This window comes from Ursus maritimus, unplaced genomic scaffold, assembly GCF_017311325.1.
Source record: "Ursus maritimus isolate PB19 unplaced genomic scaffold, ASM1731132v1 scaffold_4, whole genome shotgun sequence".
Taxonomy (NCBI): Eukaryota; Metazoa; Chordata; class Mammalia; order Carnivora; family Ursidae; genus Ursus; species Ursus maritimus.
In genome coordinates, this window is record NW_024426552.1 from 24671632 (window position 1) to 24698006 (window position 26375).

Consider the following 26375-nt stretch of genomic DNA (forward strand, 5'->3'; position numbering starts at 1 on the left):
ATATATATATCTATATATATCTATCTCTATCTATCTATCTATATATATAATTTATTTATTTATTTATTTGAGAGAGAGAGAGAGCATGCACCCCCAAGCACAATCAGGGGCAGTGGCAGAAAGACAGGGAGAAGCAGGCTCCCCACTGAGCAGGAAGCCTGACCCAGGGCTCCATCCCAGGATCCCAGGATCATGACCTGAGCCAAAGGCAGAGGCTTACCTGACTGAGCCACCCAGGGACACCCTGAATTCCCTCCTTTCGGTTTGTTTGCCCCTCCGTGCTTCTGAGTGGGAGGAGAGGTATTAAAAAGCAACAGATGTAGCAGTAACATATGTAATTGAGAAGACCCTTGCTAGCTCCTATCTGGAGCAGGAGAATGGGAGGAGAGAGGAGTTCCCTGTTTCCAGAATGGACATGGATTCTTTCAGCTCTTAAAAGAGCGCAGCCCCTCAAATTGGGGCCAGTAATAGCCGAGCTTTTCAAGGTGCCTCAGAAAGATGAGACATAATTTACACAAAGATGCTTATGAGCTAGCAGAATGTCGGGTCCTTTGCTCTCTCCTGCGTCTAGGATTGCTTCCAGATAACTTTAACCCAAACCTTTTTAGATCTATGAGAAATTCTTAAACCAGGCTATTTACAATTGCCCTTTAAATATTCCTACCAGTACAGAGTAATTTGGAGCCTCTGCATTTTTTTTAAAGTGTTTATTTATTTATTTGACAGAGAGAGAGAGTGAGCGGGAGTGCACACGCAGGGGGAGCAGGAGAGGGAGAAGCAGGCTCCCCGCTAAATAGGGAGCCTGAATAGATCCCAGCACCCGGGGATCATGACCTGAGCCAAAGGCAGATGCTTAAGGACTGAGCCACCCAGGCACCACTGGAGCCTCTGTATTTTTATAAGCAAACATTTTCTGGCACTTACTATGTGCTAGGCACAATTCTAAAGTGCCTCACACATATTACCTTCTTTAATAATCATAACCCTAGGAGTTAGGTAATATTATTATTATTCCTATTTTACAAATAAAGAAACTGAGGCAGGGAGAGTGACTCTGCTACTTGTCCAAGTCATGCTACAAAGAAATGGCAGAGTTAGAACCCAGGTTACCTGGCCCCAGCGTCCAGGCCCGTAACAACCCACTGCGTGCCTATCATAGGCGAGTCCTTTTTTTCACGGAAGGCACTTGTTAATGAATACAGGTAGATTTGAATCCATATTCTGCCATTTGTCAACTATAGACAAATTATTTTCTTTATCTGTAAAATGGGAATAATAGGACCTACTCAAATGGGCTGAAGTAAAGCTAAATTCGGCATAGTGTCTGGCACCTAGTAACATACCACATGTGACTCTTGCTAGTTTTAGCACATCACTGCAAATAGTGATGGCCATAAATCACCACACGGATAAAAATAATAATAGCGGCTATGATAAGGACCTCTCATGTATCTTTGACAATTCATTACCTCATTTAATCTTTGTAACAATGCTGCAAAGAAAAGATGATTCCTATTTCACATATTAAAAATATATGACATCAAAATTGAGTAATAAACCTAAGACCTCATACCTATAAAACAGTGAGGGTTTGTGTCATTTTTTGACAGAAAGAAAAACAAAATACAACAGAGGCCAGGGAAGTGACTGCTTCTATGTGTGCAAGTGAACGGATTTAGAAACAAACAGATGAATAAATAAGCTGTCAGAATTTAACTGTCCTCAATTGACCTAACTCTTTTTCATTTAATTCAGATTGTATGCTTTATTTTCTAAAAGCCATGGGTATACATCACAGGTCTCAACAAGCATAACACTGACATCGTTCTATTTTTATCTCCCCAAGAGTATTTCTGCTTGTAACTGATGGTGATGATGGTGTTGTTTCAAAATCCTGGAAGAAGATTTAATGTAGCAGAAGTACAGTATAGCAATACATACTGATTAAGACCTTTGACATCACTCATAGGGTGGAAGCTAAAAGCTTGTTTCTTAAAAAACCAATTAACATATTTTGATTACAAAAGTGTTGTCTATTATACTATCCATTAAACACAATAATTAAAAATACATATGATCAAATACTTCTCCCCAAAATAACTGGCAAAACTACATGAAAATAGAAGAATTTTTGCTAACTTGCCTTTTCTCAGGCCAATAATGCTTTGCTTAGGTTCGGCTATTAAGACTTTCATTTATTAAGTTGTCTTTTCTCTAAGAAAAATGCAAACAAATAAAACATTTCTCCTTGCTGGTAAATTGTGTACTACTCCTCCATAAGGCAGAATTAAAGAAATTTTGCATCTGCATTTTGAGTGATATAGAGAATAACTGACATCCATCTCTTCGACATACTACTAAATGAATGCAAAGTATTAAACGGACATGTATTATAAAGTGAAATAGCACAAGTAAGGTGCCTAACAGTCTGCTTATCACATAGAAAGCAATCAATCAATATTGGCTTTCATTTTTAATATTATACTTCACATTGCTAATATGCCACTTTTCTGAAGTCTTCATGATCTGCCAGTATAGACAGTATCAAAAGTGCTTAATTTAAGTGAAAAGGATCTTCACTAAGAGGTTCACTATTGCAAGTTATCTGCCATTTGAGGGAAATCTGGCATGTATGGAACAGCAATTGTCCTACCAACATTAAAGTAAAAGAGAGAAATGCCTCAAAATTGAGATGAAGCTAGTGATGGTGAACATCCAGGGCTTTTGATTTTTAGCAGCATTCTGTATGTCCCCAAAGAGAGTGCAACGTACTGAATGTGTCCCCCCAAAATTCACAGTTTGAGCCCCTAAGCCCCAGTGTAATGATGGTTTTAGGAGGTGAGGGGGATATTAGGAGGTGATAGTATTAGGACATGAGAGCTAAGCCCTCATGAATGGGATTAGTGCCCCCCATAAAAGGGACCCCAGAAAACGCTCTCACCCTCTCTCTGTCATAGGAGGAGACAATGTGGAGACAGCTGTCTGCAACATGGAAGAGAACCTTCCCAGAACCTAACCGAGGCGGCACCCTGATCTTGGACCTCCAGACTCCAGAAGTGTGAGAAAAAGATTTCTGTCATTTATAAGTGCCAGTCTATGGCACTTTGTTATAGCAGCCCAAACTCAGAGTGTATTGATCCTAAAGACATTGGTGTCTTTTTTTTTTTTTTAAGTTCAGTTAGCCACTGTATAGATCATTAGTTTTTGATGTGGTGTTCAATGATTCATTAGTTGCATATAACACCCAGTGCTCATCACAACACATGCCCTCCTTAGTAGACATTGGTGTCTTTGATTCCCAGGAGACCCCTTTGTCCATCAACACATATTTCTGTGGTCCCTGCAAACAGCTTAGATTGGAAGAGAGGATATGCCTCTCACTCCAGGAGGCTATGGGGCCCTCTGGGGGCTGAGTGTTGGAACCAGGGCCAATGTGGAAGTCTTTTCTCAGAGACTAAAGCACCCACGACAAGATCACAGAAAGCCTGGTTCTAGGCCACTGTAGATCTTCTGCTTCAGGATCAGAACTTCACATCCTTCCTATGTCTCAGAGCAGCTATCCTACTGCAATCTATTCAAAGCCCGCATGTGAGGAAAGGACTTAAAAAAGGAGTAAATATTAAAAATTGAATACGTTAGCGTGCAACATAAAAATTATAACAAAGTTATTTAAGAAACAAAACAAATGGACATGGGGAGAGAAAAGAGGCAAACCAAGAAACAAACTCTCAACTACAGAGAAAAACTGATGGTTACCAGAGGGGGGCGGGGGGGGGGATGGGTGACACAGGTGATGGGCATTAAGGAGCGCACCTATTGTGATGTGCACCAGGTGATGTATGGAAGTGACAAATCACCAAATTCTACTTCTGAAACTAACATTGCATTGTATGTTAACCAGCTGGAAATAAAGTAAAAACTTTGAGAAAAAATCATAACAAAGTTAAAATTTAAAAAACTGAAGGAAATTAGAACCAGACTACTTCTTGATAACCTTAAGACTAGGATTTTATCTGTCAGGAGCCATATTTGTACTAGTTTTAGTAGTAGCATGGAAAAATAATCTTTAAAAAGTAGTCAATATCTAGGGTCAGTATTAAGTTTTAATCATTTAATTCATATCATTTGACACGTCTAGAAAACAAGTGGGTAGAACCATAAACTGATTATGTTATACTCATGGAAAAGAAACTATACCCAGATATTTTCTATCAAAGTGACATATTTTATAATTATCAAATTTGCTTTTGCTTTTCTTTTGCAAATAAATGGTCTGTGATGTTAGGATTGTGGAAAATAATGAATGGGAGGATGAAGCCAATTGCGTGGCATGAATTTTCTCTCTTTCCTACCTGGGCCTTTTTAACAACCCATGCAGAACCAACATATCACAATGTAATATACTGTAACAGGAAGACTAAATGTATTTGCTGGCAGCAGAAACAAGTGTCTATTCCACAGTCCCTAAGTAATCCTTAGCATGATGGATCTGAATAAGCTATTATGGCTTTAACTGGTAAATGAGGCATGTCATTACACTGATTTTATAACAAAAAAAAGACATCCTCGTGGGCCACTTGCCGAGAGCCTCATGGACTCTTTAAACACCCCCCCAGGAATGTTCCCCATGTAGCAGCAAGGCCAATAAAACTGAAGCCTGGCATGTTATCAAACTGTTATCAAAATTCCCTGAATCGGTTGGCCCTTGTTCTCACATACTCTTGCCTCTATTAATTGAAAATGACCTCTGGTTTTCAACTCAGCTATTGTCGGAGTTTGGATTTTGTCTTGTTTTGTTTCTTACTCTGCCCTACCTTACCTCATTTGTTCTATCGTATCTGGCCACAAGCCCTGTGCTTCTACACCTTCCTTCCATGTTAGATGGTGGCCCATGCCCGATGCTTATAAATAGCTTCTCACCCTCTACCTGGCCTAATCCTGGTCTCTGATTCTATCACGCACTGTAATATTAATTTCAATTTTTATTACTATGAGTATTAATATTATTATTATTAGCTCATTTGGTTTTTTTTTTTTTTTCTCTTTAAAAGCCAAAGCAAAAACTAGAGTATGCTAAACTCATCTTTAGGATCAGGTTGCAGTCTATTTTTCAGGAAGTTCAATGTTGAAAGCTGAAACCTAATCACAGGGGAAAAAAAGCTGTTTTGAGAGCAAAGTTTGGGCTTTGAACTTTCACCCTTGTTATTTTTTATAATTAATATGAGTGTTTGTCATAGTGCTGTCAGCAGAACCACATTTCCCCTTCTTACCCGTGAGACCTCTATAATAATTTATTATTGGTGTGGGGAAGCTAAGGAAGCCCTTTTCCCATAGAATGAGGAGAAATACTTTATAGAAAATCAGGTGAACCTCCCCAAGGAGTCTTTTAAAGTTCACAAGATAGGAAGAGCGAATATGTTTCTTGTATTTGAATGATACCATGGCAAAAATACAGACTAAAAAAAATGAATTCCTGGAACAAGAAACACAAATGGGAGCAGCAATAAGTAGCTAATTAGATTCTGGCCCAGTTGAGTAACATACATTACCAAAGTTCATACAGAACTTCGGAAACCAGGAAAGACAAGTAGAAAAGCACTCCCCACCCCAAAATATCTTAAGACTATAACCCTATTAGAGCTTTATCATGGTACATATTTCCTAAAGACCAAGGAAGAAGCCTATGAAATTCGTCTATACATTTAGCAAATATCTAGTGAATTTCACATATGTGGTTTGTTTAGGAAGACCCTAAGACAAAAGGATATTAAAATAGGATTCCATATCAGTTATGACTGAGGCCCTAATTTAAAAATATTTGTTATTGGGGCACGTGGGTGGCACAGCGGTTAAGCGTCTGCCTTCGGCTCAGGGCGTGATCCTGGCGTTATGGGATCAAGCCCCACATCAGGCTCTTCCTCCACTATGAGCCTGCTTCTTCCTCTCCCACTCCCCCTGCTTGTGTTCCCTCTCTCGCTGGCTGTCTCTCTGTCAAATAAATAAATAAAATCTTTAAAAAAATATATTTTTTATTATCACATTCCAAACTGAGTTGCTAGACCACCGAAACAACAATATTTGAAAAGGAGACCGTCAAAACCCAATTTTGCAACGTTTATTTTAGCACTTACATTAAGTGCCTAGGAAGCTGAAACTGGATATTCAGAAGAAAATTTCTTCCAAAAAATACTGTTAGAGTGGCTGTTTCTGCCTCCCCTGCTACAGAGGAGAAGAGGGCAGTGTTTCCCTCCTCAACCTGAACATAATAAAAAAAGATTCAAAAGGTCCATTTGCAGAGGCTGATATACGTCTCCCAACATGGCCTGTTGGGGATTGACCATCCATGCCAAGAAAATGCAGGCGAGAGATCTCTGGCTGAGGGGAGTTCTCTACAAAGAACCCGCCATTTTTCATCTGCCAACCCCAAAGAATGCTGATGGCAAGACTAAGCAAGTAGCCTTGCTCCTACCCTCTGCATGATCCTGGTGGAACCAGAAACATAGCAACAAAAGGGAGGAGAGGTAAAAACTACAGTGGGAGAATGAGAAGAAGCTGGCCATGCCCCACTCCCTTCATGCAGGTTCTGGACTTCGATAGACCTCCTGCAGAAGGGGAGAACCTTTGACTTTAAAACAAAATTACCTGATGATTGCACATACCTAGACGTACCAACAACTAGAATGAGATTATTTGTAAGACTAGAGCAACATGAGATTTTCTCCAGAGGAAGCAGAAAAAAACTAGTCCCACAGGATGGATTTGAAGAAAAAGTGGGAAACAAAACTGAAGTTGCTTTATTATTGATGCTGATAGACTCATTTGTTCAGTGTTCTGATTATAAAAATAATTCTTCATGTTTTTCTCTCAGAATAAAAAGGATATTTTCCTAAAAGTCAAAAAATTGGTTTTAAGTTGATTCTTTTGTTATATATATTTAGCTAGTAAAGATTCTCTACTCAAATAATTTTTTTAATCTTTAAATTTCTCTAGGATTTTATAGTAGGAATCATAAAAATTCAGATATTTTAAGTTCTCAGAGATCTCATCCAAGGGGTGAATAAATTTTTGCAAAAGTAGTCAACGGGCCTCTGATTAAACACCTCCAGGTCCATGACATGCTTTTCCCGGTCCCCAGGAGTCTACCTGATTCCCCACTGTGTCCCCACTTATGTCCCTACTGTGTCTCTTATTGCCTTATACCCTGCCACCTAGCACAGTGCATTTCCTCTCTTGGTTTATGTCACTGCTTCCTTCTTTAGACTGAGCAGCTGCTTCTTGCCAATTCACTGTACTGGGTCCTGAAAAGGATCCCAAGATAATCAGGCATGTTTCCTGCCCTCAAGTTCCAGTAAGTCCACAAAAAGGGATAAAGCATGGATACTGATAACCTTAGCACAACTAAAAGGAAATAAGATTCCTGAGGGAGAAACATTATTATTTAGCTTTTTCTCTCTTGCTAGAGTATCCTTACTATATCCTCATTTTTTCCTATCCTTTAGACTATATTTTACATTCTACACTTCAATTTGCCAACAACTGGTGTTTGATCTTTTCAAAAACATTTTTTTTTCTGGCCTGGAGAAGAGTAAAATCTTCATATAGCTGACATTTGAAATTAGACATTCAAAGACAGGTAGCACATGATCATAGGTAAAAAAGGCCTCTGCAGAGAGAATAAAATGATGGTGAGGAAGAGTAACCGAATTAGAGGGAGAGACCCAAAGATGTAGGAACAGTTAGAAATAATTAAGGTGGTGGTGAAAGCTAAGCCAAGAACCTACCCAGCTGCATGACAGTTGGGATTGCTACTTAATATCATTCAAGAACATGATTCCTTCAAGAACACAAATAAAAATTTCTCAAGATTAATTAGCAACTTTGAAACCGATTCATATTTCTAGAATCTAATATGCTTAAATTCAGCACTGAAAATCATCTAAACTATTTGAAACTACAGTGGAAATGTTAGTATATAGTATATAAAGATGTAACTAAATATTCTTATATACCAGTATGTTAGCTGAACACAACCCTCTCGTCTTCTATGCAGAAAAAAAAGATTAAAAACATCTATACAGCAGTTGATAGGAAAATTTCTTCAGCTTCCAAGACACAAGACACGCAACTTACAGTGATTCTCACTGTGCCTCTTCCCAAGCATTACAGCTAAGTGTGGAAACCAGAGCGACAAGGACAGAGACCAAGAGAGGAGCGGAAAGGAAAATATATTTTTTGTTTTATATATTTTTATTTAAGTAACATGCCATTTTATATTTTATATTTATATGACCTATAACAATGGCATTTTGTGAGATTTAGAAGGCCTGAATCCTGATAACGTAGGACTTCTGAAAGTCCTGTATACACATCATTCTTCCCAACAAGGAATACAGGGGAGCCTCGAAGAGCACTGTAGGAGACAAAAGTCTTATTAAATTTGAAATTGCACTCTGTCTCTTGCTATCGTTAGCAGAAGGCTCTCTTCTTATGTTTACCAAGAAGAATAAAGAAGCTTACAGAAACGTTTAACTGTTTACCACCAAATTCTTGTTTAATCCCTCAGCAATGGAACCTTCAGCTAATGAGTTTATAAAATACTCACTGTTTAGTCCACGGTACCTATTCGCTTTTGAAAAATGAAATGTATTTACTTAGCTTTTAATAACCTCATGAGCCTTGCATTAATTGACACAGTGTGGGCTCATCTGTGAACTGAAAAGGTCCCAGACTCTCACGTTTGGCTCTTTCATTTCAGGTTGATACGAAACAAAATGAACTCAAGCAGATTCAAATCCAAACACATGCCATTGCTTGTTTTTGCTTTGTTACTATATCTTGGTTTTTTGACATAAAAAAGACTACTTATACAACCAAATATCATTTTGAACCTCTAACATAAATCTTGTTAAGACTTATATTACCAAATAATTATTTATTTAAATTAAATTTTATGTATTTATCATATTATTTATCAAATGAATTTATTAAATAAATATCTAATGAAATTATTTAAACATCTGATGAAATATCTGGTTATATGTTCCTCAGAGTTTTATGGCATTTTAAATAAATATAGTCTAGAGGAGCCTCGGTGGCTCAGTTAAGCATTGACTCTTTATTTTGGCTCAGGTCATGTGAGATCTGAGTTATGAGTGAGATCAAGCCCTGCTTGGAGCCCCACAACGGGTTCTGTGCTGGGTGTGGAGACTGCTTAAGATTCTCCCTCTCCCTCTGCCCTCCCCTGTTCATGTGCACGTGCTCTCTCTCTTAAAAAAAATAAAGAAATAAAAATAAAAAAGTAAATATAGTCTGTGTGTGTGCATGTGTGTGCGTGTGCGTGTGTGTGTGTATGGAAGCCCTAAAGTGCTTATAGTCTATTAGATGAAAACATGGAATTTTAGACTTGGAGGAAACTTAATATTTCCTTCATCAACACCCTTCATTTTACAGATGAGACCCAGAGAAATGAGTGACTTTTTTCAAGTTCTCACTGAAGGACCTTAAAAGAGTCAAGACAGATTTTTAGGTGTGTGGTCTTCCCATAGGAGCATGCTGTGTTCAATCTTTGCCTTCATCTTGTTTTTGGATATAGAACCAGGACCTTACATACTTTCCAAATCCCTCAAAATATTCAAGCAAAAACAATATTTATAACATAAAAAGTCATGGACTAATAATCTCATTCATACTATTTTATTTTCATGTTCTTCCTTTCCTCAATTCCAGCAAATATTACTCCTCTCTAATGTATATTTACATGTACATTCTTCAATGTATATTTAGTGTTGAACCTTTGTAAGACATGGGTTAACACTTCCTAGGAAACAACAGCCAATAAGCCAACTTGATGTGTCCAGGTAGATAGGGTAGGCTCAGCTGTACTTGAAGCCTGTTCATCAGTGGACTTTGAATGTCATACTGTATCAACAAAGTTAGCAAGATCCATGACTTCCTAGGTGTGAGTTATTCCTAAAAACACCAAATGTTCCATTTTTCTCATGACTTCACACAGCACTAGGATTCAAGTAAGGCAAAATTTAATGCTTTTTGCAACTGCTAAAAATTTTTGTCCACTACATTGTGCCAATAATATTGTTTTATAATTATATTTTATATAATGCTTTTTTTTTTTCAGGGATTTGGAGGGAGATAAATGACTTCCTTTGGGGCCAGATGCTTTGTATTCACATCAAAAGGTTTGCCCCAAAGCAACTCCCCCCGCTCCAAGTTGTGTCTTTCTCAGAGTCATGAAGCATGGGACAGGTTATAAGTGTAATGTCAGATGGCTTACGATTTGTTTTAATAACCAGTAGAGAGATGCTTGTTATTCACATTAAATATATAATAGACATAGCAGGTGGTGCAGTTTTTGTTCCTGATATATCGTAAGAGGCTGAAATAAAACAATATTATGTTCTATAGTATGTTTCTCCTCAAGCTCTCTCTCCAGAATCAAAGAAAATTTGTGTTACTGTGATTTAAAATACTGCATGGGTAGCTCTTTGCTTTTCTATTAAGTCAGTGTTAGAAGAAAACCAATTATGAATACATATTACTTTTTAAATGTCCTCCCTTGGCAAGGGTCTAGATGGATGCTCTGGTTACCCAGGAGATGAAGACAAAATGAAAATTGATTGACTTATCAAATTGATTGTGAGTTGAGCTTCAAGTGGCAGCTGTGTGTGCCGCACATGAAATGTAGCTGCTTGGAAGTCACTTTTTTTTTTTTTTTTTTGGTCTCATTAGTAATGATGCTACACAGATAACTAGGTAGAATAAAGTGGTAATATTTTATTAGGAAATGCAGTATTGAATGATTATCCTAATGATTACAGCTAGGGGAAAAAGATACTTTAAAGAAGTAACTCTGGCCTGGATGTTTATTTCAATGTGTCACTAAAAACGATTGCATTGATGACAGTAGAATTCTATTCGTAGTAGGAGCCCAGCTGCTGGCTCACTTTTTAGCAATAATAACCCTGCCTTCTGTCTGCTGAGATTGCGCTAGTGGGAAGGAAACTTAATGGATTTTACTGTAAAAGCAGCTATAACCTCTACCCCTTTTATTCCTCTATTCCTCATGCAATTTTTCTATACAATTAGGCAGGACAAGCTACAGACATAAAGAGAAGTTCCATTTTCTGAACTCTCCTAACTTCTCATTAATATCCTCTCTCTCTCTCTTTCTTCAAGAGACCATACCTTTTCCTCCAACTATGTAATTTTGTGATGTCCCCTTACCACCCACAGCCCTCTACAATGATCCACCCTTCCAGTCACCTATTTTGACACCACCCCACTACTAAAACTTACATATCCAGTGTCTCATCATGGCTAAGATCTTTCTCTCATATAGCAACCCAAATGGAAATAATCTGCCAATTAAAGTGTTACCAGGTTATAATAGTATAAGGAGTTATTCCTCCAAGAGTTATTTTCATTGTGTTGGAGACAGAGCCTTAAACCAAAAGAATGAACCTATAATGGTAGAATGCAGCCTCCCCTGGAAAACAAGTGGTCATAGGAACCTTCCTCTTTGCTCAATTCACACCCTGTAGTCACCATAAAATTGCAATATGTGAGCCAGAACAATTTATCTCAGGAACTAATTGAAAACTAGACCAAGAAAAGAAGAAGGAAAAACAACTGGAATTTTCCCTCTCTCACTGTAGAAATGCCATTCTCCCATGACCGTGCGACTGTAGGCAAATTTCCAGTTAATGCAGACGTTGCCACATTTGCTACCAACTGGTGAAACTGAACAGGTAAATACCAAATCCCGGAGTGATGTAAGTGGTGCAGTTGAGGAGCTGGTAACTTAATGTTGTGATAGCAACTGTCCATAAAGTTCTACTCTTGATAAAATGAAGGAAGACTGCTAAAGGGACAATAGAGCAAAATGCTGGGTTCAAGGGAACAAAAATACACATTTTATTGATGGACATAAGAGTTGAATTGAAAAATGTAGTGATGCCATGTTTCTGGATAGTAAGTGTCTATATTATAAATATATCAGATTTCTCCAAATTAATCTATAAACTTAATACAGTTCTAATCAAAATCTGAATGAGAGTTCTGCTTTGGAACTAGATCATAAGACTCAATCTCATTTCAAAATTTGTGAAAACAAAGACTAATAAGAAACGTTTCCTATAAGATATAAAGATGTATTATAAAATTATAATAAATAGTGCAGTATTTCTACCACACTAGATAACTTATTAATAGAATGGACAGACTCAATGTATATAAGGATCTAAGCATCTAGGAAGTGATAATAAAAGTATTTCAAATTAGTGAAAAATTGATGTGAAAGTAAACAATTTAAATTTCCTAAAAAGAAATGGTTATATTCATACCTCTAGCTTTATATCAAAATAAATTATACATCAATTAAAAATAATGGGGAAAAAACTATAAACTAGAAGAAAATCTAAGGGTCTTTTGGTATAAATTTAAGATGGGGATAGCCTTTCTATACATAATTAAAAAGGCAAAACCCTTAAAGAAAAAGACTGATGTGACTATACAAAAGTTAAATTTTCTTAATTAGAAAAACTTTACATGATAAGAGCAAAAAATAAACAAGTCATATCACAACAAACTAAAAAGTTTCTGCATAGCCAAGAAATTCAAGGCAACCTATGGAATGGGGGAAAATATTGGCAAACTATACATCCAAAAAGGGGCTAATATTCAAAATATATAAAGAACTCCTACAACTCAATAGCAAAAATAAAAATATATTAAAATATTAAAAAGAAGACATATAAATGGCCAATAGATATATGAAAAGAGGCTCAACATCACCAATCATCAGGGAAATGCAAATCAAAGCCACAAAGACATATCACCTCACACCTGTAAGGATATCTATTATCAAAAAGAGAAGAAATAACACATGGTGAGGGTGTGGAGAAAAGGGAACTTTCATACACTGTTGACAGTAATATAAAGTGGTACAGCCTCTGTGGAAAACAGCATGGAGGCTTCTCAAAAAATTAAAAATAGAATTACCATATGATCCAACAATCTCACTTTTGAGTATATTTCCAAGGAAATGAAATCACTACCTCCAAGAGGTATCTGTACTCCTATGTTCACTGCAGCACTATGTACAGCTCCCAAGGTATGAAAACAACCTAAGTGTCTATAGATGCATGAATGGATAAAGAAAATGTAGTAAATATGTACGACAGAATATCATTCACCCCTCATACAAAAGAAATCTTGCCATTTCTGACAACATAGATTAACATGGAAGGCATTATGCTAAGTGAAATAAGCCAGACAGAGAAAGATAAATACTGTATTGTATCACTTATATGTGAAATAAATAAATAAAATAAGAAGACTGAAGTCAAAGAAACAGAGTAAAATGGTGGTAGCCAGGGGCTGAGGGTGGGGGAAATGGGGAGAGGTTGGTCAAAAGGGTACAAACTTCCAGTTATAAAATAAATAAGTCATGGGGATATAATATATAACTTAGGGAATATAGTCAGTAATATTCTAATAGCTTTGTATGATGACAGATGGTAACTGGACTTACAGTGGGGATCATTTTACAATGTGTAAAAATACTGACTCACTATGATATACATCTGAAACAAATAAGATATTATATGTCAATTATACTTCAATAAAAAATTAAAAAATAATAATAGTGTATTACATACTTGAAATTTGCTAAGGAAGTAAATCTCAAGCAATCTCACATACACACACAGAAAAGCTAACTATGTGAAGTAAGTAATGTGTTAATTAACTTGATTGTGGGAATCATCTCATAAGGTATACATGTATCACATCATCATATTATACGTGTTAAATATATTACAATTTTATTTGTCAATTATATCTTGGTAAAGCTAGAAAAGAAAAAAAGAAAACACACGCACATAAATGAATCAAGGCAGCAAAGCAAAAAAAAAAAAAAGACACATAATCTGAAAAATATTTTAATCCTTTTTAATAAAAGGCCAACATCATAGCCTATATACAGAGTTCTTATAAAGTATAGTTTTAAAAAAGACCCAGTAAAAATGTGGGCAAATAAAATAAACCAACAATTCATAAAATATGAAAAATAAATTGGCATTTAACATATGAAATAAGTTCCATCAGTAGTAAAAGAAATACAAATAAAGCTAGAATTAAGATAGTATGTCTTGACTACCCAGTTAACAAAGATGAAAAACTAATGACAAGATGAGGTTCAGGTGAAGATGAGGGGATGTGAGCTATCTCAAGAACTGCAGAAATGGTATAAACTGCCAGGATAATTCTGGAGGAAATTTTGCCATTATGAACTACAACTTTAAATATGTACATACCCCCCAATAAGAAAATATCATTTTTAGAAATATATCCCAAATAAAAACCACAAAAATTCACAAGATGTATGTATGAGGATATTTATTAAGACATCTGTAAACGATGTAAAAAAAAATGATGTGGATGCCCTAAAAAATTTTAAATAACATGTAGTATATCCACACACTGGAATATTATGAAACCATTACAAAATTTAATACTGAGTTTATAGTTTTAGCCATGGAAAGATATTTGTGACATAGTTGAGGTAAAAACAAAGCAAGTTAAATGGCATTTTTTTTACAGACCTAGAAAAAATAATTCTAAAATTCATGTGGTACCACTACAAAAGATGCCAAATCAGTCTTGTGGGGAAAAAAAGCTGTAAGCATCACCTGATCTCAAAATCTATTACAAAGCTGCAATATACAATAGTATGGTATTGACATAAAACCAGATATATATTCAATGGAAGAGAATCAAGAGCCCAGAAATAAACTTATGCATATGGTCAACTGATCTTCAATAAGGGTGCCAAGAATACAAAATAGGCAAAGAATAGTCTCCAACACATGGTGTTGGAGAAATAGATACCCACATGCAAAAGAATGAAATTGGATCCTTATTTCACACCATACACAAAAATAAACTCCAAATGGATTTTTTTTTTTTAACGTTTTATTTATTTGACAGAGAGAGAGAGAGAGCGCTCAAGCACAACCAGAGGAAACAGCAGAGGGAGAGGGAGAAGCAGACTCCAAACCAAGTAGGGAGCCCGACATGGGGCTCGATCCCAGAACCCTGGGATCATGACCTGAGCCGAAGGCAGACACTTAATTGAACCACCCAGGCACCCCTCCAAATGGATTTTAAACCTAAGACCTGAAACCAAAAAATTTCCCAAGTAAAACATAGGGGGAAAGCTTCATGACATTGGTTTTGGCAATGACATTTTGGATATAACATTGAAAAGTATAGGCAACGAAAGCAAAAATAAACAAGTGGGATTATATCAAACTGAAAAGGTTCTGCAGAGCAAAGGAAATAATCAGCAAAATGAAAAGACAATCTATGCAATGGGAGAAAATATTTGCAAACCTTATATCTGATAAGAGGTTAATATCAAAATATATGAACTACAACTCAATAGCAAAGAAACATATAATCCAATTAAAATGTGAGCAAAGGAACTAAATAGACATGCTCTTCTTCCCCAAAACATACTTATGACCAACGGGTATGTGAAAGGATGCTCAACATCACTAAACATTGGGAAAATGCAAATCAAAACCACAATGAGATTTTGCTTCACACCTGTTAAGATTATTATTATCAAAATAACAAAGAGAACAAGTGTTGTGAGGATGTGGAGAAATTGGAATGCTGTCAGTAGAAATGCAAAACAATGCAGCCACTATGGAAAACAGTATGGAGTTTCCTCAAAAAATTGAAAGTAGAACTACCATATGATCCAGCAATCCAACTTCTGAGTACTTACATAAAAGAACTGAAATCAGGATATCAAAGAGATGTTCACACCCCCATGTTCATTGCTGCACTATTCATAATAGCCAAGATATGGAAACAATCTAAATGTCCATTGATGGATGAATGGATAAAGAAAATGTGGTACATACATGCAACAGAAAATTATTCACTCTTATAAAAAAGGAAATCTTGAGATATGCAACAGTATGGATAAACCTTGTAGACATTATGCTGAGTGAAATAAACCACAGACAGAAACACTGCATGATTCCACCCATATGAAGTATCTTACGTAGTCAAACTCATAGAATCATAGAGTGGAATGGTGGTTTTCTGGGACTGAAGAAGGAGGAAATGGGAGCTGCTAATCGATGGGCATAAGGTTTTACTTATGCAAGATGAATAAGCTCCAGAGATCTGCTATACAACATTGTGCCTGTAGATAATACCATATTGTATATTTAAAAATTTGTTAAGAGACTAGATCTCATGTTAATTGTTCTTACCACAATTTTTAAAAAATAATAAAATAATATTAAATTTAAAAATTATTTAAATGAAAAGAAAATACCCATTAAAAAAATAAAGGAAGTTAGAAAGAATATGTATGTTATGAATTCCTATAAGTATATATGTGAGAGTAAATATGTGAAAGGATGCTATGGTTACATTTAAGTCAAAATTTATATAAGGATATATAAGATGATATGTTATATATGTATGTTTTACACACAAACTGAATGTTGAGCTTGTGAAAGACTTTTATTTCCTTTTTAATTCTTTAGTTTTGTTTTAAAAGATTCAAAAAGAGCATATCACAGTATTTTTATAATCAGAAAAATAATCAACAAAATTTTCCTAAAATAAAATAATTCCTTAGTGGGATACCTTTTCATCTGTACATCACATTCTACTTTTGTATCTGTGTATACTCAAATACTGAGAAACTGTAATTGTGCATGCCATAAAGCAAACTCAGTCCTTCTCAACTAAACCTTTTGCTTTCTTTATAGAATCTTCTCTGATGGAAATCCCTTTAGATATAAGATATTTATATATTTATATATTTATTTAGATAATTAGACAAACCCCTTTAGACTCCTATAGGACTCAAATGAGATTTTTAGTACACGATGTGGTGGTCAGAGTGACCTAAATTGGATAATCCTCTCCACTCACAAAGCAATTCAGAGATACAACTCATCTTGCCAGTGACACTCACACTACTTTCAGTATAAACTTGAGTTAGGGGGAAAAATAGTGGTGTGTTTTAGAATATGTATCAGGAACACAGGATGGGAAATCCTAATTTGTTTCTCCCTCTGATGTGATGTGTAACTACTGAAAAGTCTTTCTAAAATAAGACAATGAAAAGCGCCTTTACATCAATCAGCCTGAGAGGTACATAATGTCATATTAAATATTAAGAATTAGAAAAATCTCTACAAAGACTAATAATAAAAGCCCCCCAAGAAGTACTTCGGCCCATGTCAGATGACCACATCTGTCTTCATAACTTGACTTTTATAAATTTTTATTTGATTCTTCTTCTTTCACAGTTATTTCTCATGCTAATAAATAACAGGACCATTATGTGATACCTTTATTCTCCACTTTTTTCCTTCCCCAATATTCCTATACTCAGTGCAACAAAAATACATTACAAATAAATAAGTTGCCTAGCCACTCAGAAAAGGGTGTTTAGAATGAAGTAGAACTATATAAACTCTCGCCCTGAATTACATTCATGAGTCTCTCTCTGCATACCCATCACACATGCTTTTCTCAAACTCATAGCATTGTGCATATATAATTTTGTAAATGTTTGATTTATTGTTCCTTTCTGTTCCCTGGAACTCAGCTGACTCTTATTTCTATTGGCTCTTCTAGGTACCTTGGGACAACTGACATTTGCAAGACTTAACCTGAGCCCCACTAGTTACAAGAGCTTGGAGGTCTCAGCTGTCACTTCTGTTTCCATGGAAACTCAAATCAGATTGCCAAAAATGAGGTTAGTCACTTACAAATCATATTTTTTTTAAAGAAAGAAATACTGCCCACCATCATCAAATTATTTGAAACAGTGCTTTGTTGAAAGCCATTTTCTTGTTTTTTAAGGATTAAATACCTGTTTCCATGGTAGCAGATTAATAAACTAGAAAGATAGAGCTGAGCTCTGAAAGTTCCTTCTGGCAGCACCTACATGCTCAGAGCCTATTGTGTTCATGAAACCACCTGCAGTGTGGGGCTCTAAACATGTTCTTTTAAACAATAATAAAGAAACACTTTGTTTCTATTCATATACGTTTCTCATAGATGGAATATGATTAATTAAATATAGTGACAGGAGGGTTTTTGTAATAATAAGAATAATAATCACTACTATTTATTAACTGCCTACAATAAGACTAAAAATGTGCAGGGTGCTTTACATAAATGATCTCCAGTTCTCAATATTATTGCCTTCATTTTACAGGGAAATGAGACCACTGAAGGTCACAAAGATATTGACAAAGGAGGAAGCCATGATTCAAATTCAGATCTAGCCTACTTTGGGGCCAGGGCTCTTCCCTCATGCTTTTCAAAGTGAAGAATGGAACATAGAGAACATGGTTTGTCCCAACCTCCACTGCTGATACAGGCATGTGCACACATGGTCACATACATGTACAGTGCAATGGGGGGTGTAATCTACAGAGGGTGAATATGGAGAGGGGATCCAGGTCCTCAGCAGTGTTTAAGGACTGTTAGCTCCTTATCTGATCAGGTCATAAAAAGAACGTCCAGGTGCCCCTGAAGCCCCAAAATGGAACCTAATCTTGCAGGTCGGCAATCTCTTCATGGAGTTCAATACAACATCCCTTCCCTCTTCACACCTCACCTTCTCGCCAACAACCACAACCTAATATATAAACGATAACAATGCCTTAGAGTATAGGTTTTCTACATAACATAGGTGTGCTAATTTATATGACTAACTTCTTTTAAATTCTTAATCAAATGAAAATGTTATAGCAAACTCAAATGACTTCAGCCGGAGTTGAGCAGATACACTATTGTACCCTGCAATAATACTTTCTATGTTTACTTGAAAGTGCACATTTCTACTACATAATCAAAAGCATAGGTGATCACACATTCTTCAGAAAATTAGACAGGGACAGCAATGGTCATTTGTGTCTTTTCTAAATTAATTCTGTCAGAGTTAAAAATAAACCCTCAAAAGCTCTGAGGACATACTTAGTAGAAATTGGATCCATTTCAACATTAAAACAGCTGTCTTCCACATTTTTTCTCAGGCAAAATGTTGATGGAAAACTGATATAACAGATTTTGTCTCCAGGCAAAATGAAATGGATGATTTTAATGTCAGTACAGGAAAAAAGGAGGGGGCAGTTCCCAAAAGAGCAAGTCGGTGCTCACTTTTAATTTATGTCAATATTTTTCTATTGAAGTAGGAAAAGAAACCATGGAATAAAACATTTTTTGGAGGAGTAAAGTTGAGGCATCCCTGACATCACAACGACACACTGTTTAACCTTGAACTACTTGGATTCTTTGGCATATGGGTAAAGTTATTTCTAATTTAAAGAGCTTAGAAAACATGCTATCAAAGGCCTAAATTACATTTAATTTGAAGATACAGTTACAGCGTTCCCTAAAATCACAAGTACCTCTCCAAAGACCAAACACTATGAAAACCAATACAAAACATAATTCCTCAAGGAAAGAAGTGATTTTCCAAACAAAATACAAGTTGCCATTTGTAACTCATTACTGCCAACAGTCTGCTCCTTCAATTTTCAGATCTTTAGAAGTGATACTTAGAATTTTCAATCCTCTGTGCTCAGCCATAATGTTAATCACTGCAATAATCCAAATGAAGCTTCAATAAACCAAAAATATGTAGTAATCAGGGAAAATGTATTCCAAATGGACAAGGAAAAATATTCTGCAAAACTTATACTTAATTATACTTGCAACGTTATAAATTAGAAGGAAGAAATCAAAGTAAAATCAGTCTACACCAAAAATGGAAGATAAAAAGACCCTTAACTATAGTTTTGTATATTTATTTACCCACAAATTCCAACTAAGCAGGAAAACAATCATCAAACACGAAATTCTATGCATAGAGTAGGTTTTATTTAACAAAAAACTTCCAAGAATTCCCTCAAATATACTTCTAAATTGAGAAAAGTTTCTCCCTCTTCTACTCTTCTTTTGTCTGTGGTTGACCAAATGGTCCCCCCAAAATTGCCATGGCTTGATCCTTGGAATCTATGAATAGGTTATGTTACATGGCAAAAAGGACTGCAGATTTAATTAAGGTTACAGACTATAAATAAGGAAGATTATCAGAGATTATTAGGACAGGCCCAATCTAATCTCATGAACCCTTCAAAGTAGAGAACTTTCTCCAGCTGGAAGATGAAGAAGGCAAAGGAAATCAAACTGTGAGAAGGATTCAACACACTGTTGCTGGCTCTGAGATGCAGGAGAAGCTCATGTGTAAGAACCAGAGAAGAGAAGAGAAGAGAAGAGAAGAGAAGAGAAGAGAAGAGAAGAGAAGAGAAGAGAAGAGAAGAGAAGAGAAGAGAAGAGAAGAGAAGAGAAGAGAAGGTTAGGTTCTTTTGCATCTAAGGACAGCACTCAGCTGACAGCAACCAAGAAAGCAGGAATCTCAGTCCTACCACCACAGGAATTGAATTCTGCCAACAACATGAATGAGCCTGCAAGTGGATCCTTCCCAAACCCTCCATCTAGGGATCCTGAAGTTGGCATCTTTTTTTCCATTATTGAGATACGACTGACATATAACATTGTGCAAGTTTGTGCACAACATATTGATTTGACACATTTATTTTGCAATATTATTGCCATTGTAGCTTTAGCTAATACTCTATTGCATCACGTAACTATCATTTCTCAAGGGCTGATACCTTGATTTAGGCCTTGTGAGACCCAAAGCAGAGAACCTAGCTGAACCAACCAGTACTTCTAACCTTCAGAACTGTGAGATAATACATGAGGATGTTTTAAACTACTAAGTTGGTAGTAACTTGCTATGCCAACAATAGAAAATAAATACATCCCCAACCCAAAAACCTGTTTTCCTTTCACCTCTTACCTTTTTGTAAGGGAGCAAACTTTGCCACCCCAAGGCTTCTATGGCACATTGATTATTTTAAGTTGGTTGTTTTTAAGAAACTGCAGACGCAAGGGAAGTCCTGAAAACTGAGTAGAAGCTACCCTTTCGTAAGAAATATTTACTTTTACTACGGAAATTGCCATTTGTAAGGGTGTCTCCCTGGCTATACCAAAAAGAGGGATATGACTCAATCTCTAGGAGCTGTGATCAGTGGAGAAGGCAATGACTTAAATCTGCATAACAACCTTTTCTTTGTTTACTGTGCTTTTTCAGTTAACCTCCCATAACTGGGCTCTCCCTCTGCCCCAACATTTTCTTTTGTCATTAGCTGGAGATAGTATTTAAGGTGACGGCTTTTGCCATTTCAGGGAGTTACTCAGTTTTCCTGGGTCTTCTTCCATGTATACAGGAGGTATACATGTTATTAAACTTCCATTTTTCTCCTATTAATCTGTCCCATGTCAATTTAATTCTTAGACCAGCCAGAAGAATCTTAAATGGTGAAGAAAAAATCTTTTCCTCCCCAATAACTTTTACCTTCTTAAGAAATTAAATTTACCTTCTTAAGAAATTAAAATCAGCTGACCGTGTCTTAAAATAAAATCTCAAAGCACTTTATTTCTGCACTGAACAATCAGAGTATTATTTTTGAAAAGCATTTCTTGCTATTTCTGGCAAATGCAAAAAGGCAAAGTGTGAAGAACTAAGGGGGGGAAAGGTGAGAAAATTCTTTAATCTCCTCAAACTTTAGTTTCCTTATCTATTCACTGAGGAAAATGCTAGGTCCCTGACAAGAGTAAGGGATGAATGAAAGCTTTAATAAATGTAAAACACATAGAAGATGCTTAACCTACCTCAAACTCCTCTTCTATGGTCTCCTTTAAAGCTTTCTGGGGTTTTAATCCCAAATTCAAGAACACTGTTCCCACCACTCTATCTGTAGGTAGCTGCACAAAGCAATAAAGGTTTGTATGGCATAGCTGATAACAATGACTTAAATCTTCCTGGAAAGCATTTCCAAGAAGCATTCCATAGACATCAGGCCTGATGTCACACAACCACTAATAAGCTTACCAATGACTCAAATGAAAGAAGAGGGTGTTCTTATTATTTCTTAAAGTGTGAATGATGAAATTAAAATCTGAGATGATCTTAATAAATTAGGGAAAAATACATTTTAAAAATAGGGTATAAAGAGAAAAGAAGTAATTAAAGACAAGGGCATAGCAGTAAAGTTAAACAAATGTAGATAGTGTGCACAATTCTAATGTAGAAAATTATAGTGTAGAGAGTTCACTACAATTCCATAGCTAAAAAGCTGCTAGGAAATAATTATCAATAATTATTGAACTTGGTGAATTGATTGAACTTAGCAAATTGGGTAGATGAACTGATTAATGGGAGAATTAATTTTCAGAGATTTGGCCAGCTTCTCGTTGGCACATGAAAGGTGCTCAATAAATACTTGTTGAATGAATGGGGAATACTGATATTATGGTTGGCCTTAAATTTAGCTCTGAAATTCCTGGAAGAATACATTATTATGATTGAAATTAAAAACAACAACAACAACAATCATCTACCTGCCCCTTTTCCAGATATCTAACCAAAAGCACATAATCTTGAAAAACGATCAGCAAAATTTTATCTTTTAATCGATCAGTTTTATAGCTTTGTCAAGTTAACAGAAGTCCATCCCTCACAGAAACTTTATATGATAAAATGTAACATGGTCTCTATAAAAATACAATTTTTTCATTACATTAAGTTTGAGAATCATTCATGATTCAAAATCATTTTAAAATCTGTACTGAAATTCAATAAATAGTCAAAATATTTGTTGAGCTCATTATTTGGACTATAAATAAGGACTATAAATTTTGAGGGCCCTTGTATCTCTTGTATTTATTAATGACTGACCACAATTTATCATAAGAATCACAGATTCTTGGATGTTGGAGCAAGAGGACCATGTGAACATAGACAGAGAAGGGCTTGTTGAGAAAAAAAAAAAAAACACTTAAGATGACACTAGCCCTTGAAGGATATGAAGTTTCCCAATAAAAAATGAAGGAGGAGCGGTGCCTGGGTGGCTCAGATGGTTAAGCGGCTGCCTTCGGCCTGGGTCTTGGTCCCAGGGTCCTGGGATCAAGTCCCACATGGGGCTCCTTGCTCAGCAGAGAGTCTGCTTCTCCCTCTGCTTCCCCCCTGCTCAGGCTCTCTCTGTCTCAAATGAATAAATTTTTTAAAAAATGAAGAAGGAGCATTCCTGGAAGAATCTCACATAACGAATACTGGATTTAAGACCTTGAGGTCAGGAAAATGAGGAGGGTTTGGGGAACTGAAAAGTGGACAGGGTGCCAAAAATGTGGTATGTGAAGGAAAAAAATAACAAGATACGATGTAGAAAATCAGGCAGGAGTTAGCCATTGCAAGGCTTTGCAAGTCATTTTAAAGCAGTTAGATTTTTTTCCCTGACACAGTGGGAAACTTAGGTTTGGGGTATATGCATTTCTTCTTAATTTTCTATTAGTTTATACTTCTATTTTGATAACCTTATTGCTCCTCTTTTTAAAAAAAGAGTTAGGTATAAATTTTTAAGAATAATAACATATCTATAACTATTAGTATATATTACATATTAATTAACATGAAGAAAATGTCACTGGTCTTTCTAAATGTAACTTCAAATAGCTGTCTTAAACAATTAATAGAACAGATCCTCTCTATATATTTAAAGGATATTTTGATTGCCTCAGCAGTAACATATCTCCTCTATATAATTGTTTGATATTTGGTAATCCCTATTATCCTGATAAAATTCATCTTCTACATTTATTGACTCATTAATGAGCCTTTTGTTAGTGATTAAAGATGTTTTGCTTTGCAAGGAATTTTTTCTTTTGATGCACCTTTTACCAAAATAATCTTTAAAGTCTACCATATGATAGAAAATAATCCCAATTTCAAGATTTTACCACCAATTTCATAAAGATAATTTTATCAAAAAGACTTTTAAAAATTTATTTATTTACTTTTCCAGTGGATGGCCCAAGGAGAAGATATTAATATTTTTATTTCGAGGGGTGCCTGACTGGCTCAGTAGGCAAAGCATGCAGCTTTCGATTTTGGGGTCATGGGTTCAAGCCCTATGTTGGGCATAGAGCCTACTTAAAAAAAAAGGGGGGGGGAGGGTTCATATTTTTATTTCAATAAATTATATGTATACTAAAAATTCTATGGACCAGAAAAGCAACCCACTTGATTCCCTACTAATCAGATTATTTATTATAAATATTATTTCAGTTCTTCACATTTGTTTGTTGCTATTGTTGTTTTTGTTTTACAAAACCTTACCTATTTTTCAAAAAATTTATAAGGATTCAAAATGGTATGAGATTGTTAGGAAAGAATAAGGTCATCAGAATGAGAAATGAAAAAAAAAAAAAAAAGCATTCATTCCTGGAAGAATCTCACTGTGGGGCAAAGGAAGTTAGGCCATTGCAATTTCTCATTATATTCATTAAATCTGGATTTTATCTGAATCTACCCTGCATATATTTCCCCAATCCATCCCTTAATTTGATCTTTCCATGGCCAGAGGTTGACAAGAAGAAAAAAGAAAGAAGAGGGTAGAAATAAAGAGAAGAGTGTTGTTAATTCCTAAGTGTTGCTTTGCCCAGTACATATTTTCTGATATCTATTAACCTAACAAAACAATTTAGTACAAAGTCTATGTATTTCTCGGGACAGAAGCCTTAAAAGATACCTAGTAGTGACATCTTAAACTTCTAGATAAGTATAAATAGTACCATTGGGTAAGCATGTCTTAGTCTGGGTAGACCAACACTCTAAAAAAACCTTCTATTTAAAGGAGTCATTATTCACTGCATCATTTATTAAATAGATGGTATTTAATAGTATTCCACAGACCTACTTTATTAAAATGAACACTGAGGTTTGGCAGAATTACATTCTTCTCCTGATGATTTTGAAACTGGGAAATAAGATGGAGAAGACAAATAAATAGAAATAAAAATACTGGCTTTATTATTATAAGCTGCTTGGAAAATTTGAATTTAGTTCTGTGGTTAAAAGACTTATACCTCTCCTGCCCCCACACCCACCACCACCACCCATATACAAACATACACATTTTATATTTCAGGAAATCCACCAAAGAAAATTTTGAATCTGCAGGATAGGCGTACTTATTCAAGACTGGTCACTCACACTGGCCCAAGGCAATGTGAGAAGGAAAAAAGAGATAATCCCTAGGGTCCATTAGAGAAAACAGACCCAGATGTAACTTATCAATTAGGAAACTCACCTTGTCTCATTGATTGCAATGGATAATGGGTGGGGCAAGAAGTCTCCCACATGAAGACATGAGGTAAGTGGAAAAGAATTTGCTCCCATCTGAGGCCCAAACAGTGTAGCCCAATAATTTTCCAGATATTAAATGACTAAGAAATCATTAGGTTGTATCTGCCTTGAGGACATCAAAATTCATAATCTAGATTTAATATCATATTAATGCCTCAAAGAACTCTCCTAGGTATTGTATACCATTATTTAAAATACCATACTATATCTCCAGAATTTAGAAAGAAAGGAAGAAAGGCCACTTGTACATTTATTCTAAACTGCTCACAAAATAATGATGTAATAGGTAACTTTAATCTTCTCATCATAAAATTTTTATACATTACTAACAGAAAAAAAGACAGAATTTCCTCAAAAAGTAAAATGTAATATTAACCAATATTTATTTCCTAATAAAAACTGAATTCAGAATTTAGACTGAAGAGTCATAGTTCTGTTAGCTACTTACAAATTTGTTTCATGTAACACTTTTATACAGAAAGCTGGTATTTTGAATGGTATTCATAATGCAATGTTAGCATATCCCTTCTCTTTACCTCAAAATTTTCTCTTATTTTTTGTCCTTTTGTATACCCATCCTATTCCCTCCTTATGATGAAAAATATGAATTCCTAAATTCCAAGACATCAAATGAGTATTTACCATTTAATTGCTATATTACCATAAAGGTCTTTATAATTATAATTTGTACAATGCAGTGAACTATTTTTTACCATTTAACTTAAATCACAAATGGATGTTTAGGATAAAGCAAATATATGAGAAAAATATTATCTAAGACTTAGGCATTTAAAGCAACTTATTTATGCTTTCAACCTATGATCCAGAAGACTTGAGGGGGAGCAACAGCTTTGCTTAATCATGTTGAGGAAAAGAATAAATTGACAGTATTAAAAGGAGCAACTTAAGCAGAAACCCTAGGTGTCCACATTCTTGAAATACGTCATTTTCTGGACAGTTACAGAAATACCATTGACGGTTCCTGGCAAATCACTCACTCTGGAGTATAAAGAAACCGTATTCCTAAAAGTCCTTT